This window comes from Phyllopteryx taeniolatus, chromosome 8 (genome assembly GCF_024500385.1).
Source record: "Phyllopteryx taeniolatus isolate TA_2022b chromosome 8, UOR_Ptae_1.2, whole genome shotgun sequence".
Taxonomy (NCBI): domain Eukaryota; kingdom Metazoa; phylum Chordata; class Actinopteri; order Syngnathiformes; family Syngnathidae; genus Phyllopteryx; species Phyllopteryx taeniolatus.
The window spans coordinates 17431795-17446580 of NC_084509.1; the positions used below are offsets into that span (position 1 = coordinate 17431795).

General features: G+C 42.5%; 25 non-coding genes across 25 annotated transcripts; all 25 read left to right on the forward strand.

The window, feature by feature from the left end:
• The first annotated feature begins 74 nt into the window (after positions 1–74).
• trnam-cau (transfer RNA methionine (anticodon CAU)) lies at positions 75–147 on the forward strand. Its single transcript has one exon. It is a non-coding gene; the product is annotated as a tRNA-Met (tRNA).
• Positions 148–603: 456 nt separating this feature from the next.
• trnam-cau (transfer RNA methionine (anticodon CAU)) lies at positions 604–676 on the forward strand. The gene has a single exon. It is a non-coding gene; the product is annotated as a tRNA-Met (tRNA).
• Positions 677–1129: 453 nt separating this feature from the next.
• trnam-cau (transfer RNA methionine (anticodon CAU)) lies at positions 1130–1202 on the forward strand. The gene has a single exon. It is a non-coding gene; the product is annotated as a tRNA-Met (tRNA).
• Positions 1203–1662: 460 nt separating this feature from the next.
• Positions 1663–1735, forward strand: trnam-cau (transfer RNA methionine (anticodon CAU)). The gene has a single exon. It is a non-coding gene; the product is annotated as a tRNA-Met (tRNA).
• A 456-nt stretch (positions 1736–2191) lies between these two features.
• Positions 2192–2264, forward strand: trnam-cau (transfer RNA methionine (anticodon CAU)). The gene has a single exon. It is a non-coding gene; the product is annotated as a tRNA-Met (tRNA).
• A 453-nt stretch (positions 2265–2717) lies between these two features.
• On the forward strand, positions 2718–2790 carry trnam-cau (transfer RNA methionine (anticodon CAU)). The gene has a single exon. It is a non-coding gene; the product is annotated as a tRNA-Met (tRNA).
• Positions 2791–3250: 460 nt separating this feature from the next.
• Positions 3251–3323, forward strand: trnam-cau (transfer RNA methionine (anticodon CAU)). The gene has a single exon. It is a non-coding gene; the product is annotated as a tRNA-Met (tRNA).
• Positions 3324–3783: 460 nt separating this feature from the next.
• trnam-cau (transfer RNA methionine (anticodon CAU)) lies at positions 3784–3856 on the forward strand. The gene has a single exon. It is a non-coding gene; the product is annotated as a tRNA-Met (tRNA).
• A 456-nt stretch (positions 3857–4312) lies between these two features.
• Positions 4313–4385, forward strand: trnam-cau (transfer RNA methionine (anticodon CAU)). The gene has a single exon. It is a non-coding gene; the product is annotated as a tRNA-Met (tRNA).
• Positions 4386–4843: 458 nt separating this feature from the next.
• Positions 4844–4916, forward strand: trnam-cau (transfer RNA methionine (anticodon CAU)). Its single transcript has one exon. It is a non-coding gene; the product is annotated as a tRNA-Met (tRNA).
• A 456-nt stretch (positions 4917–5372) lies between these two features.
• trnam-cau (transfer RNA methionine (anticodon CAU)) lies at positions 5373–5445 on the forward strand. Its single transcript has one exon. It is a non-coding gene; the product is annotated as a tRNA-Met (tRNA).
• Positions 5446–5898: 453 nt separating this feature from the next.
• Positions 5899–5971, forward strand: trnam-cau (transfer RNA methionine (anticodon CAU)). Its single transcript has one exon. It is a non-coding gene; the product is annotated as a tRNA-Met (tRNA).
• Positions 5972–6431: 460 nt separating this feature from the next.
• On the forward strand, positions 6432–6504 carry trnam-cau (transfer RNA methionine (anticodon CAU)). The gene has a single exon. It is a non-coding gene; the product is annotated as a tRNA-Met (tRNA).
• A 456-nt stretch (positions 6505–6960) lies between these two features.
• On the forward strand, positions 6961–7033 carry trnam-cau (transfer RNA methionine (anticodon CAU)). The gene has a single exon. It is a non-coding gene; the product is annotated as a tRNA-Met (tRNA).
• Positions 7034–7486: 453 nt separating this feature from the next.
• On the forward strand, positions 7487–7559 carry trnam-cau (transfer RNA methionine (anticodon CAU)). The gene has a single exon. It is a non-coding gene; the product is annotated as a tRNA-Met (tRNA).
• Positions 7560–8019: 460 nt separating this feature from the next.
• Positions 8020–8092, forward strand: trnam-cau (transfer RNA methionine (anticodon CAU)). The gene has a single exon. It is a non-coding gene; the product is annotated as a tRNA-Met (tRNA).
• Positions 8093–8548: 456 nt separating this feature from the next.
• trnam-cau (transfer RNA methionine (anticodon CAU)) lies at positions 8549–8621 on the forward strand. Its single transcript has one exon. It is a non-coding gene; the product is annotated as a tRNA-Met (tRNA).
• A 458-nt stretch (positions 8622–9079) lies between these two features.
• trnam-cau (transfer RNA methionine (anticodon CAU)) lies at positions 9080–9152 on the forward strand. The gene has a single exon. It is a non-coding gene; the product is annotated as a tRNA-Met (tRNA).
• A 460-nt stretch (positions 9153–9612) lies between these two features.
• trnam-cau (transfer RNA methionine (anticodon CAU)) lies at positions 9613–9685 on the forward strand. Its single transcript has one exon. It is a non-coding gene; the product is annotated as a tRNA-Met (tRNA).
• A 987-nt stretch (positions 9686–10672) lies between these two features.
• trnat-cgu (transfer RNA threonine (anticodon CGU)) lies at positions 10673–10745 on the forward strand. The gene has a single exon. It is a non-coding gene; the product is annotated as a tRNA-Thr (tRNA).
• A 460-nt stretch (positions 10746–11205) lies between these two features.
• On the forward strand, positions 11206–11278 carry trnam-cau (transfer RNA methionine (anticodon CAU)). Its single transcript has one exon. It is a non-coding gene; the product is annotated as a tRNA-Met (tRNA).
• Positions 11279–12265: 987 nt separating this feature from the next.
• trnam-cau (transfer RNA methionine (anticodon CAU)) lies at positions 12266–12338 on the forward strand. The gene has a single exon. It is a non-coding gene; the product is annotated as a tRNA-Met (tRNA).
• A 460-nt stretch (positions 12339–12798) lies between these two features.
• trnam-cau (transfer RNA methionine (anticodon CAU)) lies at positions 12799–12871 on the forward strand. The gene has a single exon. It is a non-coding gene; the product is annotated as a tRNA-Met (tRNA).
• Positions 12872–13858: 987 nt separating this feature from the next.
• On the forward strand, positions 13859–13931 carry trnam-cau (transfer RNA methionine (anticodon CAU)). The gene has a single exon. It is a non-coding gene; the product is annotated as a tRNA-Met (tRNA).
• Positions 13932–14390: 459 nt separating this feature from the next.
• trnam-cau (transfer RNA methionine (anticodon CAU)) lies at positions 14391–14463 on the forward strand. The gene has a single exon. It is a non-coding gene; the product is annotated as a tRNA-Met (tRNA).
• Positions 14464–14786: the final 323 nt, after the last annotated feature.

A 14786-nucleotide genomic window follows, 5' to 3' on the forward strand; every position in this document is an offset into this window, starting at 1 on the left:
TACTGGCATCTGCTGGCTACCGGTTACCACCACCTATGTAGGGAAATTTATAACACATCTGATTATATCAGTCAGCCTCGTTGGCACAGTAGGCAGTGCGTCAGTCTCATAATCTGAAGGTCGTGAGTTCGATCCTCATACGAGGCAGGTGTTTTAAAATACATCGCAGAAAGTGACTTTTTCTGAGGAAACCAAACATCCAGCGCAAGTTTCCAAAGCAACGAATGGTCAACAATCCTGACCAGGGACAGAATCAAGGGCATTTCTCTACCCCCAGTCGGCTCCTATGGCTGGAACCTAAGGGGTCTTTCTGAGTCCTTTGTATTTGTCGGTATGCAAGGGCGGATGAGAATGATTTTTTTATCAGAAACAGGTGCTCAATTGTCATTGTCTGAAGGCTGTTAAATCAAGCATCACACGAGGTACGTCTTTTAAAAACAATTCAAACAGTGGCTCTTGCTGAGTGAACTGAGGTCAACCAACTCCATGTACTTGACTGTTCCCGACAATAAACTAGAATTTTCTGGACTATCAATTCTGCTGGTTACCGGTTTCCACCACATATATAGAGAAAATTTATAACACATCTGATTCAATCATTCAGCCTCGTTGGCACAGTAGGCAGTGCGTCAGTCTCATAATCTGAAGGTCATGAGTTCGATCCTCATACGAGGCAGGTGTTTTAAAATACATCACAGACAGTGACTTTTTCTGAGGAAACCAGACATAAAGCGCAAGTTGCCAAAGCAACGAATGGTCAACAATCGTGAACAAGGACCGTATCAAGGGCGTTTTTCTGCCCCCAGTTGGCTTCAATGGTTTCCACCTAAGGCGTCGTTGTGAGTCTTTTGTATTTGTTGCTATGCAAGAGTAGATGAGAATAATTTTTTTTCTAAGAAACAGGTGCACAAGTGTCATTGTCTGAAGGCTGTGAAATCAAGCAATACACGAGGTACGTCTTTTAAAAACAATTCAAACAGTGACACTTGCTGAGTGATCTTAGGTCAACCAACTCCTTGGACTTGACTATTCCCGCCAATAGAAATATTTTTCTGTACTAGCATCTGCTGGCTACCGGTTACCACCACCTATGTAGGGAAATTTATAACACATCTGATTGTATCAGTCAGCCTCGTTGGCACAGTAGGCAGTGCGTCAGTCTCATAATCTGAAGGTCGTGAGTTCGATCCTCATACGAGGCAGGTGTTTTAAAATAAATCGCAGAAAGTGACTTTTTCTGAGGAAAACATACATCAAGCGCAAGTTGCCAAAGCAACGAATGGTCAACAATCGTGACCAAGGACCGTATCAAGGGCATTTCTCTGCCCCCAGTCGGCTTCTACGGTTTCCACTTAAGGCGTCATTGGAAGTCCTTTGTATTTGTTGCTTTGCAAGAGCAGATGAGAATGATTTTTTCTCAAAGAAACAGGTGTCCAAGTGTTATCGTCTGAAGGCTGTGAAATCAAGCATCACACGAGGTACGTCTTTTAAAAACAATTCAATCAGTGACTCTTGGTGAGTGAACTTAGGTCAACTAACTCCTTGGACTTGACTGTTCCCGACAATAGACAAGAAATAATTTTCTGTACGATCAATTCTGCTGTTTACCGGTTACCACCACCTATGAAGGGAAATTTATAACATATTTAACTGCATTACTCAGCCTCATTGGCACAGTAGGCAGTGCGTCAGTCTCATAATCTGAAGGTCGTGAGTTCGATCCTCATACGAGGCAGGTGTTTTAAAATACATCGCAGAAAGTGACTTTTTCTGAGGAAACCAAACATCCAGCACAAGTTTCCAAAGCAACGAATGGTCAACAATCTTGACCAGGGACCGAATCAAGGGCATTTCTCTGCCCCCAGTCGGCTCCTATGGCTGGTACCTAAGGGGTCTTTCTGAGTCCTTTGTATTTGTCGGTATGCAAGGGCGGATGAGAATGATTTTTTTATCAGAAACAGGTGCTCAAGTGTCATTGTCTGAAGGCTGTTAAATCAAGCATCACACGAGGTACGTCTTTTAAAAACAATTCAAACAGTGGCTCTTGCTGAGTGAACTGAGGTCAACCAACTCCATGTACTTGACTGTTCCCGACAATAAACTAGAATTTTCTGGACTATCAATTCTGCTGGTTACCGGTTTCCACCACATATATAGAGAAAATTTATAACACATCTGCTTGTATCATTCAGCCTCGTTGGCACAGTAGGCAGTGCGTCAGTCTCATAATCTGAAGGTCGTGAGTTCGATCCTCATCCGAGGCAGGTGTTTTAAAATACATCACAGACAGTGACTTTTTCTGAGGAAACCAGACATAAAGCGCAAGTTGCCAAAGCAACGAATGGTCAACAATCGTGAACAAGGACTGTATCAAGGGTGTTTTTCTGCCCCCAGTTGGCTTCAATGGTTTCCACCTAAGGCGTCGTTGTGAGTCTTTTGTATTTGTTGCTATGCAAGAGTAGATGAGAATAATTTTTTTTCTAAGAAACAGGTGCACAAGTGTCATTGTCTGAAGGCTGTGAAATCAAGCAATACACGAGGTACGTCTTTTAAAAACAATTCAAACAGTGACACTTGCTGAGTGATCTTAGGTCAACCAACTCCTTGGACTTGACTATTCCCGCCAATAGAAATATTTTTCTGTACTAGCATCTGCTGGCTACCGGTTACCACCACCTATGTAGGGAAATTTATAACACATCTGATTGTATCAGTCAGCCTCGTTGGCACAGTAGGCAGTGCGTCAGTCTCATAATCTGAAGGTCATGAGTTCGATCCTCATATGAGGCAGGTGTTTTAAAATAAATCGCAGAAAGTGACTTTTTCTGAGGAAAACATACATCAAGCGCAAGTTGCCAAAGCAACGAATGGTCAACAATCGTGACCAAGGACCGTATCAAGGGCATTTCTCTGCCCCCAGTCGGCTTCTACGGTTTCCACTTAAGGCGTCATTGGAAGTCCTTTGTATTTGTTGCTTTGCAAGAGTAGATGAGAATAATTTTTTTTCTAAGAAACAGGTGCACAATTGTCATTGTCTGAAGGCTGTGAAATCAAGCAATACACGAGGTACGTCTTTTAAAAACAATTCAAACAGTGACACTTGGTGAGTGAACTTAGGTCAACTAACTCCTTGGACTTGACTGTTCCCGACAATAGACAAGAAATAATTTTCTGTACTATCAATTCTGCTGGCTACCGGTTACCACCACCTATGTAGGGAAATTTATAACACATCTGATTGTATCAGTCAGCCTCGTTGGCACAGTAGGCAGTGCGTCAGTCTCATAATCTGAAGGTCGTGAGTTCGATCCTCATACGAGGCAGGTGTTTTAAAATAAATCGCAGAAAGTGACTTTTTCTGAGGAAAACATACATCAAGCGCAAGTTGCCAAAGCAACGAATGGTCAACAATCGTGACCAAGGACCGTATCAAGGGCATTTCTCTGCCCCCAGTCGGCTTCTATGGTTTCCACTTAAGGCGTCATTGGAAGTCCTTTGTATTTGTTGCTTTGCAAGAGCAGATGAGAATGATTTTTTTTCTAAGAAACAGGTGTCCAAGTGTCATCGTCTGAAGGCTGTGAAATCAAGCATCACATGAGGTACGTCTTTTAAAAACAATTCAATCAGTGACTCTTGGTGAGTGAACTTAGGTCAACTAACTCCTTGGACTTGACTGTTCCCGACAATAGACAAGAAATAATTTTCTGTACTATCAATTCTGCTGGTTACCGGTTACCACCACCTATGAAGGGAAATTTATAACATATTTAACTGCATTACTCAGCCTCGTTGGCACAGTAGGCAGTGCGTCAGTCTCATAATCTGAAGGTCGTGAGTTCGATCCTCATACGAGGCAGGTGTTTTAAAATACATCGCAGAAAGTGACTTTTTCTGAGGAAACCAAACATCCAGCGCAAGTTTCCAAAGCAACGAATGGTCAACAATCCTGACCAGGGACCGAATCAAGGGCATTTCTCTGCCCCCAGTCGGCTCCTATGGCTGGTACCTAAGGGGTCTTTCTGAGTCCTTTGTATTTGTCGGTATGCAAGGGCGGATGAGAATGATTTTTTTATCAGAAACCGGTGCTCAAGTGTCATTGTCTGAAGGCTGTTAAATCAAGCATCACACGAGGTACGTCTTTTAAAAACAATTCAAACAGTGGCTCTTGCTGAGTGAACTGAGGTCAACCAACTCCATGTACTTGACTGTTCCCGACAATAAACTAGAACTTTCTGGACTATCAATTCTGCTGGTTACCGGTTTCCACCACATATATAGAGAAAATTTATAACACATCTGATTGCATCATTCAGCCTCGTTGGCACAGTAGGCAGTGCGTCAGTCTCATAATCTGAAGGTCGTGAGTTCGATCCTCATACGAGGCAGGTGTTTTAAAATACATCGCAGAAAGTGACTTTTTCTGAGGAAAACATACATCAAGCGCAAGTTGCCAAAGCAACGAATGGTCAACAATCGTGAACAAGGACTGTATCAAGGGCGTTTATCTGCCCCCAGTTGGCTTCAATGGTTTCCACCTAAGGCGTCGTTGTGAGTCTTTTGTATTTGTTGCTATGCAAGAGTAGATGAGAATAATTTTTTTTCTAAGAAACAGGTGCACAAGTATCATTGTCTGAAGGCTGTGAAATCAAGCAATACACGAGGTACGTCTTTTAAAAACAATTCAAACAGTGACACTTGCTGAGTGATCTTAGGTCAACCAACTCCTTGGACTTGACTATTCCCGCCAATAGAATAGAAATATTTTTCTGTACTGGCATCTGCTGGCTACCGGTTACCACCACCTATGTAGGGAAATTTATAACACATCTGATTATATCAGTCAGCCTCGTTGGCACAGTAGGCAGTGCGTCAGTCTCATAATCTGAAGGTCGTGAGTTCGATCCTCATACGAGGCAGGTGTTTTAAAATACATCGCAGAAAGTGACTTTTTCTGAGGAAACCAAACATCCAGCGCAAGTTTCCAAAGCAACGAATGGTCAACAATCCTGACCAGGGACAGAATCAAGGGCATTTCTCTACCCCCAGTCGGCTCCTATGGCTGGAACCTAAGGGGTCTTTCTGAGTCCTTTGTATTTGTCGGTATGCAAGGGCGGATGAGAATGATTTTTTTATCAGAAACAGGTGCTCAATTGTCATTGTCTGAAGGCTGTTAAATCAAGCATCACACGAGGTACGTCTTTTAAAAACAATTCAAACAGTGGCTCTTGCTGAGTGAACTGAGGTCAACCAACTCCATGTACTTGACTGTTCCCGACAATAAACTAGAATTTTCTGGACTATCAATTCTGCTGGTTACCGGTTTCCACCACATATATAGAGAAAATTTATAACACATCTGATTGAATCATTCAGCCTCGTTGGCACAGTAGGCAGTGCGTCAGTCTCATAATCTGAAGGTCATGAGTTCGATCCTCATACGAGGCAGGTGTTTTAAAATACATCACAGACAGTGACTTTTTCTGAGGAAACCAGACATAAAGCGCAAGTTGCCAAAGCAACGAATGGTCAACAATCGTGAACAAGGACCGTATCAAGGGCGTTTTTCTGCCCCCAGTTGGCTTCAATGGTTTCCACCTAAGGCGTCGTTGTGAGTCTTTTGTATTTGTTGCTATGCAAGAGTAGATGAGAATAATTTTTTTTCTAAGAAACAGGTGCACAAGTGTCATTGTCTGAAGGCTGTGAAATCAAGCAATACACGAGGTACGTCTTTTAAAAACAATTCAAACAGTGACACTTGCTGAGTGATCTTAGGTCAACCAACTCCTTGGACTTGACTATTCCCGCCAATAGAAATATTTTTCTGTACTAGCATCTGCTGGCTACCGGTTACCACCACCTATGTAGGGAAATTTATAACACATCTGATTGCATCAGTCAGCCTCGTTGGCACAGTAGGCAGTGCGTCAGTCTCATAATCTGAAGGTCATGAGTTCGATCCTCATATGAGGCAGGTGTTTTAAAATAAATCGCAGAAAGTGACTTTTTCTAAGGAAAACATACATCAAGCGCAAGTTGCCAAAGCAACGAATGGTCAACAATCGTGACCAAGGACCGTATCAAGGGCATTTCTCTGCCCCCAGTCGGCTTCTATGGTTTCCACTTAAGGCGTCATTGGAAGTCCTTTGTATTTGTTGCTTTGCAAGAGCAGATGAGAATGATTTTTTTTCTAAGAAACAGGTGTCCAAGTGTCATCGTCTGAAGGCTGTGAAATCAAGCATCACATGAGGTACGTCTTTTAAAAACAATTCAATCAGTGACTCTTGGTGAGTGAACTTAGGTCAACTAACTCCTTGGACTTGACTGTTCCCGACAATAGACAAGAAATAATTTTCTGTACGATCAATTCTGCTGGTTACCGGTTACCACCACCTATGAAGGGAAATTTATAACATATTTAACTGCATTACTCAGCCTCGTTGGCACAGTAGGCAGTGCGTCAGTCTCATAATCTGAAGGTCATGAGTTTGATCCTCATACGAGGCAGGTGTTTTAAAATACATCGCAGAAAGTGACTTTTTCTGAGGAAACCAAACATCCAGCGCAAGTTTCCAAAGCAACGAATGGTCAACAATCCTGACCAGGGACCGAATCAAGGGCATTTCTCTGCCCCCAGTCGGCTCCTATGGCTGGTACCTAAGGGGTCTTTCTGAGTCCTTTGTATTTGTCGGTATGCAAGGGCGGATGAGAATGATTTTTTTATCAGAAACCGGTGCTCAAGTGTCATTGTCTGAAGGCTGTTAAATCAAGCATCACACGAGGTACGTCTTTTAAAAACAATTCAAACAGTGGCTCTTGCTGAGTGAACTGAGGTCAACCAACTCCATGTACTTGACTGTTCCCGACAATAAACTAGAATTTTCTGGACTATCAATTCTGCTAGTTACCGGTTTCCACCACATATATAGAGAAAATTTATAACACATCTGATTGTATCATTCAGCCTCGTTGGCACAGTAGGCAGTGCGTCAGTCTCATAATCTGAAGGTTGTGAGTTCGATCCTCATACGAGGCAGGTGTTTTAAAATACATCACAGACAGTGACTTTTTCTGAGGAAACCAGACATAAAGCGCAAGTTGCCAAAGCAACGAATGGTCAACAATCGTGAACAAGGACCGTATCAAGGGCGTTTTTCTGCCCCCAGTTGGCTTCAATGGTTTCCACCTAAGGCGTCGTTGTGAGTCTTTTGTATTTGTTGCTATGCAAGAGTAGATGAGAATAATTTTTTTTCTAAGAAACAGGTGCACAAGTGTCATTGTCTGAAGGCTATGAAATCAAGCAATACACGAGGTACGTCTTTTAAAAACAATTCAAACAGTGACACTTGCTGAGTGATCTTAGGTCAACCAACTCCTTGGACTTGACTATTCCCGCCAATAGAAATATTTTTCTGTACTAGCATCTGCTGGCTACCGGTTACCACCACCTATGTAGGGAAATTTATAACACATCTGATTGCATCAGTCAGCCTCGTTGGCACAGTAGGCAGTGCGTCAGTCTCATAATCTGAAGGTCATGAGTTCGATCCTCATATGAGGCAGGTGTTTTAAAATAAATCGCAGAAAGTGACTTTTTCTAAGGAAAACATACATCAAGCGCAAGTTGCCAAAGCAACGAATGGTCAACAATCGTGACCAAGGACCGTATCAAGGGCATTTCTCTGCCCCCAGTCGGCTTCTATGGTTTCCACTTAAGGCGTCATTGGAAGTCCTTTGTATTTGTTGCTTTGCAAGAGCAGATGAGAATGATTTTTTTTCTAAGAAACAGGTGTCCAAGTGTCATCGTCTGAAGGCTGTGAAATCAAGCATCACATGAGGTACGTCTTTTAAAAACAATTCAATCAGTGACTCTTGGTGAGTGAACTTAGGTCAACTAACTCCTTGGACTTGACTGTTCCCGACAATAGACAAGAAATAATTTTCTGTACGATCAATTCTGCTGGTTACCGGTTACCACCACCTATGAAGGGAAATTTATAACATATTTAACTGCATTACTCAGCCTCGTTGGCACAGTAGGCAGTGCGTCAGTCTCATAATCTGAAGGTCATGAGTTTGATCCTCATACGAGGCAGGTGTTTTAAAATACATCGCAGAAAGTGACTTTTTCTGAGGAAACCAAACATCCAGCGCAAGTTTCCAAAGCAACGAATGGTCAACAATCCTGACCAGGGACCGAATCAAGGGCATTTCTCTGCCCCCAGTCGGCTCCTATGGCTGGTACCTAAGGGGTCTTTCTGAGTCCTTTGTATTTGTCGGTATGCAAGGGCGGATGAGAATGATTTTTTTATCAGAAACCGGTGCTCAAGTGTCATTGTCTGAAGGCTGTTAAATCAAGCATCACACGAGGTACGTCTTTTAAAAACAATTCAAACAGTGGCTCTTGCTGAGTGAACTGAGGTCAACCAACTCCATGTACTTGACTGTTCCCGACAATAAACTAGAATTTTCTGGACTATCAATTCTGCTAGTTACCGGTTTCCACCACATATATAGAGAAAATTTATAACACATCTGATTGTATCATTCAGCCTCGTTGGCACAGTAGGCAGTGCGTCAGTCTCATAATCTGAAGGTTGTGAGTTCGATCCTCATACGAGGCAGGTGTTTTAAAATACATCACAGACAGTGACTTTTTCTGAGGAAACCAGACATAAAGCGCAAGTTGCCAAAGCAACGAATGGTCAACAATCGTGAACAAGGACCGTATCAAGGGCGTTTTTCTGCCCCCAGTTGGCTTCAATGGTTTCCACCTAAGGCGTCGTTGTGAGTCTTTTGTATTTGTTGCTATGCAAGAGTAGATGAGAATAATTTTTTTTCTAAGAAACAGGTGCACAAGTGTCATTGTCTGAAGGCTATGAAATCAAGCAATACACGAGGTACGTCTTTTAAAAACAATTCAAACAGTGACACTTGCTGAGTGATCTTAGGTCAACCAACTCCTTGGACTTGACTGTTCCCGCCAATAGAATAGAAATATTTTTCTGTACTAGCATCTGCTGGTTACCGGTTACCACCACCTATGTAGGGAAATTTATAACACATCTGATTGTATCAGTCAGCCTCGTTGGCACAGTAGGCAGTGCGTCAGTCTCATAATCTGAAGGTCGTGAGTTCGATCCTCATACGAGGCAGGTGTTTTAAAATAAATCGCAGAAAGTGACTTTTTCTGAGGAAAACATACATCAAGCGCAAGTTGCCAAAGCAACGAATGGTCAACAATCGTGACCAAGGACCGTATCAAGGGCATTTCTCTGCCCCCAGTCGGCTTCTATGGTTTCCACTTAAGGCGTCATTGGAAGTCCTTTGTATTTGTTGCTTTGCAAGAGCAGATGAGAATGATTTTTTTTCTAAGAAACAGGTGTCCAAGTGTCATCGTCTGAAGGCTGTGAAATCAAGCATCACACGAGGTACGTCTTTTAAAAACAATTCAATCAGTGACTCTTGGTGAGTGAACTTAGGTCAACTAACTCCTTGGACTTGACTGTTCCCGACAATAGACAAGAAATAATTTTCTGTACGATCAATTCTGCTGGTTACCGGTTACCACCACCTATGAAGGGAAATTTATAACATATTTAACTGCATTACTCAGCCTCGTTGGCACATTAGGCAGTGCGTCAGTCTCATAATCTGAAGGTCGTGAGTTCGATCCTCATACGAGGCAGGTGTTTTAAAATACATCGCAGAAAGTGACTTTTTCTGAGGAAACCAAACATCCAGCGCAAGTTTCCAAAGCAACGAATGGTCAACAATCCTGACCAGGGACCGAATCAAGGGCATTTCTCTGCCCCCAGTCGGCTCCTATGGCTGGTACCTAAGGGGTCTTTCTGAGTCCTTTGTATTTGTCGGTATGCAAGGGCGGATGAGAATGATTTTTTTATCAGAAACAGGTGCTCAAGTGTCATTGTCTGAAGGCTGTTAAATCAAGCATCACACGAGGTACGTCTTTTAAAAACAATTCAAACAGTAGCTCTTGCTGAGTGAACTGAGGTCAACCAACTCCATGTACTTGACTGTTCCCGACAATAAACTAGAATTTTCTGGACTATCAATTCTGCTGGTTACCGGTTTCCACCACATATATAGAGAAAATTTAGAACACATCTGATTGTATCATTCAGCCTCGTTGGCACAGTAGGCAGTGCGTCAATCTCATAATCTGAAGGTTGTGAGTTTGATCCTCATACGAGGCAGGTGTTTTAAAATACATCACAGACAGTGACTTTTTCTGAGGAAACCAGACATACAGCGCAAGTTGCCAAAGCAACGAATGGTCAACAATCGTGAACAAGGACTGTATCAAGGGCGTTTTTCTGCCCCTAGTTGGCTTCAATGGTTTCCACCTAAGGCGTCGTTGTGAGTATTTTGTATTTGTTGCTATGCAAGAGTAGATGAGAATAATTGTTTTTCTAAGAAACAGGTGCACAAGTGTCATTGTCTGAAGGCTGTGAAATCAAGCAATATACGAGGTACGTCTTTTAAAAACAATTCAAACAGTGACACTTGCTGAGTGATCTTAGGTCAACCAACTCCTTGGACTTGACTATTCCCGCCAATAGAATAGAAATATTTTTCTGTACTAGCATCTGCTGGTTACCGGTTACCACCACCTATGTAGGGAAATTTATAACACATCTGATTGTATCAGTCAGCCTCGTTGGCACAGTAGGCAGTGCGTCAGTCTCGTAATCTGAAGGTCGTGAGTTCGATCCTCATACGAGGCAGGTGTTTTAAAATAAATCGCAGAAAGTGACTTTTTCTGAGGAAAACATACATCAAGCGCAAGTTGCCAAAGCAACGAATGGTCAACAATCGTGACCAAGGACCGTATCAAGGGCATTTCTCTGCCCCCAGTCGGCTTCTATGGTTTCCACTTAAGGCGTCATTGGAAGTCCTTTGTATTTGTTGCTTTGCAAGAGCAGATGAGAATGATTTTTTTTCTAAGAAACAGGTGTCCAATTGTCATCGTCTGAAGGCTGTGAAATCAAGCATCACACGAGGTACGTCTTTTAAAAACAATTCAATCAGTGACTCTTGGTGAGTGAACTTAGGTCAACTAACTCCTTGGACTTGACTGTTCCCGACAATAGACAAGAAATAATTTTCTGTACGATCAATTCTGCTGGTTACCGGTTACCACCACCTATGAAGGGAAATTTATAACATATTTAACTGCATTACTCAGCCTCGTTGGCACAGCAGGCAGTGCGTCAGTCTCATAATCTGAAGGTCGTGAGTTCGATCCTCATACGAGGCAGGTGTTTTAAAATACATCGCAGAAAGTGACTTTTTCTGAGGAAACCAAACATCCAGCGCAAGTTTCCAAAGCAACGAATGGTCAACAATCCTGACCAGGGACCGAATCAAGGGCATTTCTCTGCCCCCAGTCGGCTCCTATGGCTGGTACCTAAGGGGTCTTTCTGAGTCCTTTGTATTTGTCGGTATGCAAGGGGGGATGAGAATGATTTTTTTATCAGAAACAGGTGCTCAAATGTCATTGTCTGAAGGCTGTTAAATCAAGCATCACACGAGGTACGTCTTTTAAAAACAATTCAAACAGTGGCTCTTGCTGAGTGAACTGAGGTCAACCAACTCCATGTACTTGACTGTTCCCGACAATAAACTAGAATTTTCTGGACTATCAATTCTGCTGGTTACCGGTTTCCACCACATATATAGAGAAAATTTATAACACATCTGATTGTATCATTCAGCCTCGTTGGCACAGTAGGCAGTGTGTCAGTCTCATAATCTGAAGGTCGTGAGGTCGATCCTCTTACGAGTCAGGTGTTTTAAAATACATCACAGACAGTGACTTTTTCTGAGGAAACCAGACATAAAGCGCAAGTTGCCAAAGCAACGAATGGTCAACAATCGTGAACAAGGACCGTATCATGGGCGTTTTTCTGCCCCCAGTTGGCTTCAATGGTTTCCACCTAAGGCGTCGTTGTGAGTCTTTTGTATTTGTTGCTATGCAAGAGTAGATGAGAATAATTTTTTTTCTAAGAAACAGGTGCACAAGTGTCATTGTCTGAAGGCTGTGAAATCAAGCAATACACGAGGTACGTCTTTTAAAAACAATTCAAACAGTGACACTTGCTGAGTGATCTTAGGTCAACCAACTCCTTGGACTTGACTGTTCCCGCCAATAGAATAGAAATATTTTTCTGTACTAGCATCTGCTGGTTACCGGTTACCACCACCTATGTAGGGAAATTTATAACACATCTGATTGTATCAGTAAGCCTCGTTGGCACAGTAGGCAGTGCGTCAGTCTCATAATCTGAAGGTCGTGAGTTCGATCCTCATACGAGGCAGGTGTTTTAAAATAAATCGCAGAAAGTGACTTTTTCTGAGGAAAACATACATCAAGCGAAAGTTGCCAAAGCAACGAATGGTCAACAATCGTGACCAAGGACCGTATCAAGGGCATTTCTCTGCCCCCAGTCGGCTTCTATGGTTTCCACTTAAGGCATCATTGGAAGTCCTTTGTATTTGTTGCTTTGCAAGAGCAAATGAGAATGATTTTTTTTCTAAGAAACAGGTGTCCAAGTGTCATCGTCTGAAGGCTGTGAAATCAAGCATCACACGAGGTACGTCTTTTAAAAACAATTCAATCAGTGACTCTTGGTGAGTGAACTTAGGTCAACTAACTCCTTGGACTTGACTGTTCCCGACAATAGACAAGAAATAATTTTCTGTACGATCAATTCTGCTGGTTACCGGTTACCACCACCGATGAAGGGAAATTTATAAGATATTTAACTGCATTACACAGCCTCGTTGGCACAGTAGGCAGTGCGTCAGTCTCATAATCTGAAGGTCGTGAGTTCGATCCTCATACGAGGCAGGTGTTTTAAAATACATCGCAGAAAGTGACTTTTTCTGAGGAAACCAAACATCCAGCGCAAGTTTCCAAAGCAACGAATGGTCAACAATCCTGACCAGGGACCGAATCAAGGGCATTTCTCTGCCCCCAGTCGGCTTCTATGGCTGGTACCTAAGGGGTCTTTCTGAGTCCTTTGTATTTGTCGGTATGCAAGGGCGGATGAGAATGATTTTTTTATCAGAAACAGGTGCTCAAATGTCATTGTCTGAAGGCTGTTAAATCAAGCATCACACGAGGTACGTCTTTTAAAAACAATTCAAACAGTGGCTCTTGCTGAGTGAACTGAGGTCAACCAACTCCATGTACTTGACTGTTCCCGACAATAAACTAGAATTTTCTGGACTATCAATTCTGCTGGTTACCGGTTTCCACCACATATATAGAGAAAATTTATAACACATCTGATTGTATCATTCAGCCTCGTTGGCACAGTAGGCAGTGCGTCAGTCTCATAATCTGAAGGTCGTGAGGTCGATCCTCTTACGAGGAAGGTGTTTTAAAATACATCACAGACAGTGACTTTTTCTGAGGAAACCAGACATAAAGCGCAAGTTGCCAAAGCAACGAATGGTCAACAATTGTGAACAAGGACCGTGTCAAGGGCGTTTTTCTGCCCCCAGTTGGCTTCAATGGTTTCCACCTAAGGCGTCGTTGTGAGTCTTTTGTATTTGTTGCTATGCAAGAGTAGATGAGAATAATTTTTTTTCTAAGAAACAGGTGCACAAGTGTCATTGTCTGAAGGCTGTGAAATCAAGCAATACACGAGGTACGTCTTTTAAAAACAATTCAAACAGTGACACTTGCTGAGTGATCTTAGGTCAACCAACTCCTTAGACTTGACTGTTCCCGCCAATAGAATAGAAATATTTTTCTGTACTATCATCTGCTGGTTACCGGTTACCACCACCTATGTAGGGAATTTTATAACATATCTAACTGCATCACTCAGCCTCGTTGGCACAGTAGGCAGTGCGTCAGTCTCATAATCTGAAGGTAGTGAGTTCGATCCTCATACGAGGCAGGTGTTTTAAAATAAATGGCAGACAGTGACTTTTTCTGAGGAAAACATACATCTTGCGCAAGTTGTCAAAGCAACGAATGGTCAACAATTGTGACCAAGGACCGTATTAAGGGCATTTCTCTGCGCCCAGTCGGCTTCAATGGTTTCCACTTAAGGCGTCATTGGAAGTCCTTTGTATTTGTTGCTTTGCAAGAGCATATGAGAATGATTTTTTTCTCAGAAACAGGTGCTCAAGTGTCATTGTCTGAAGGCTGTGAAAAAAAGCATCACACGAGGTACGTCTTTTAAAAACAATTCAAACAGTGACTCTTGGTGAGTGAACTTAGGTCAACCAACTCCTTGGACTTGACTGTTCCCGACAATAGACAAGAAATAATTTTCTGTACTATCAATTCTGCTGGTTACCGTTTACCACCACCTATGTAGGGAAATTTATAACACATCTGATTGTATCAGTCAGCCTCGTTGGCACAGTAGGCAGTGCGTCAGTCTCATAATCTGAAGGTCGTGAGTTCGATCCTCATACGAGGCAGGTGTTTTAAAATAAATCGCAGAAAGTGACTTTTTCTGAGGAAAACATACATCAAGCGCAAGTTGCCAAAGCAACGAATGGTCAACAATCGTGACCAAGGACCGTATCAAGGGCATTTCTCTGCCCCCAGTCGGCTTCTATGGTTTCCACTTAAGGCGTCATTGGAAGTCCTTTGTATTTGTTGCTTTGCAAGAGCAGATGAGAATGATTTTTTTTCTAAGAAACAGGTGTCCAAGTGTCATCGTCTGAAGGCTGTGAAATCAAGCATCACACGAGGTACGTCTTTTAAAAACAATTCAATCAGTGACTCTTGGTGAGTGAAC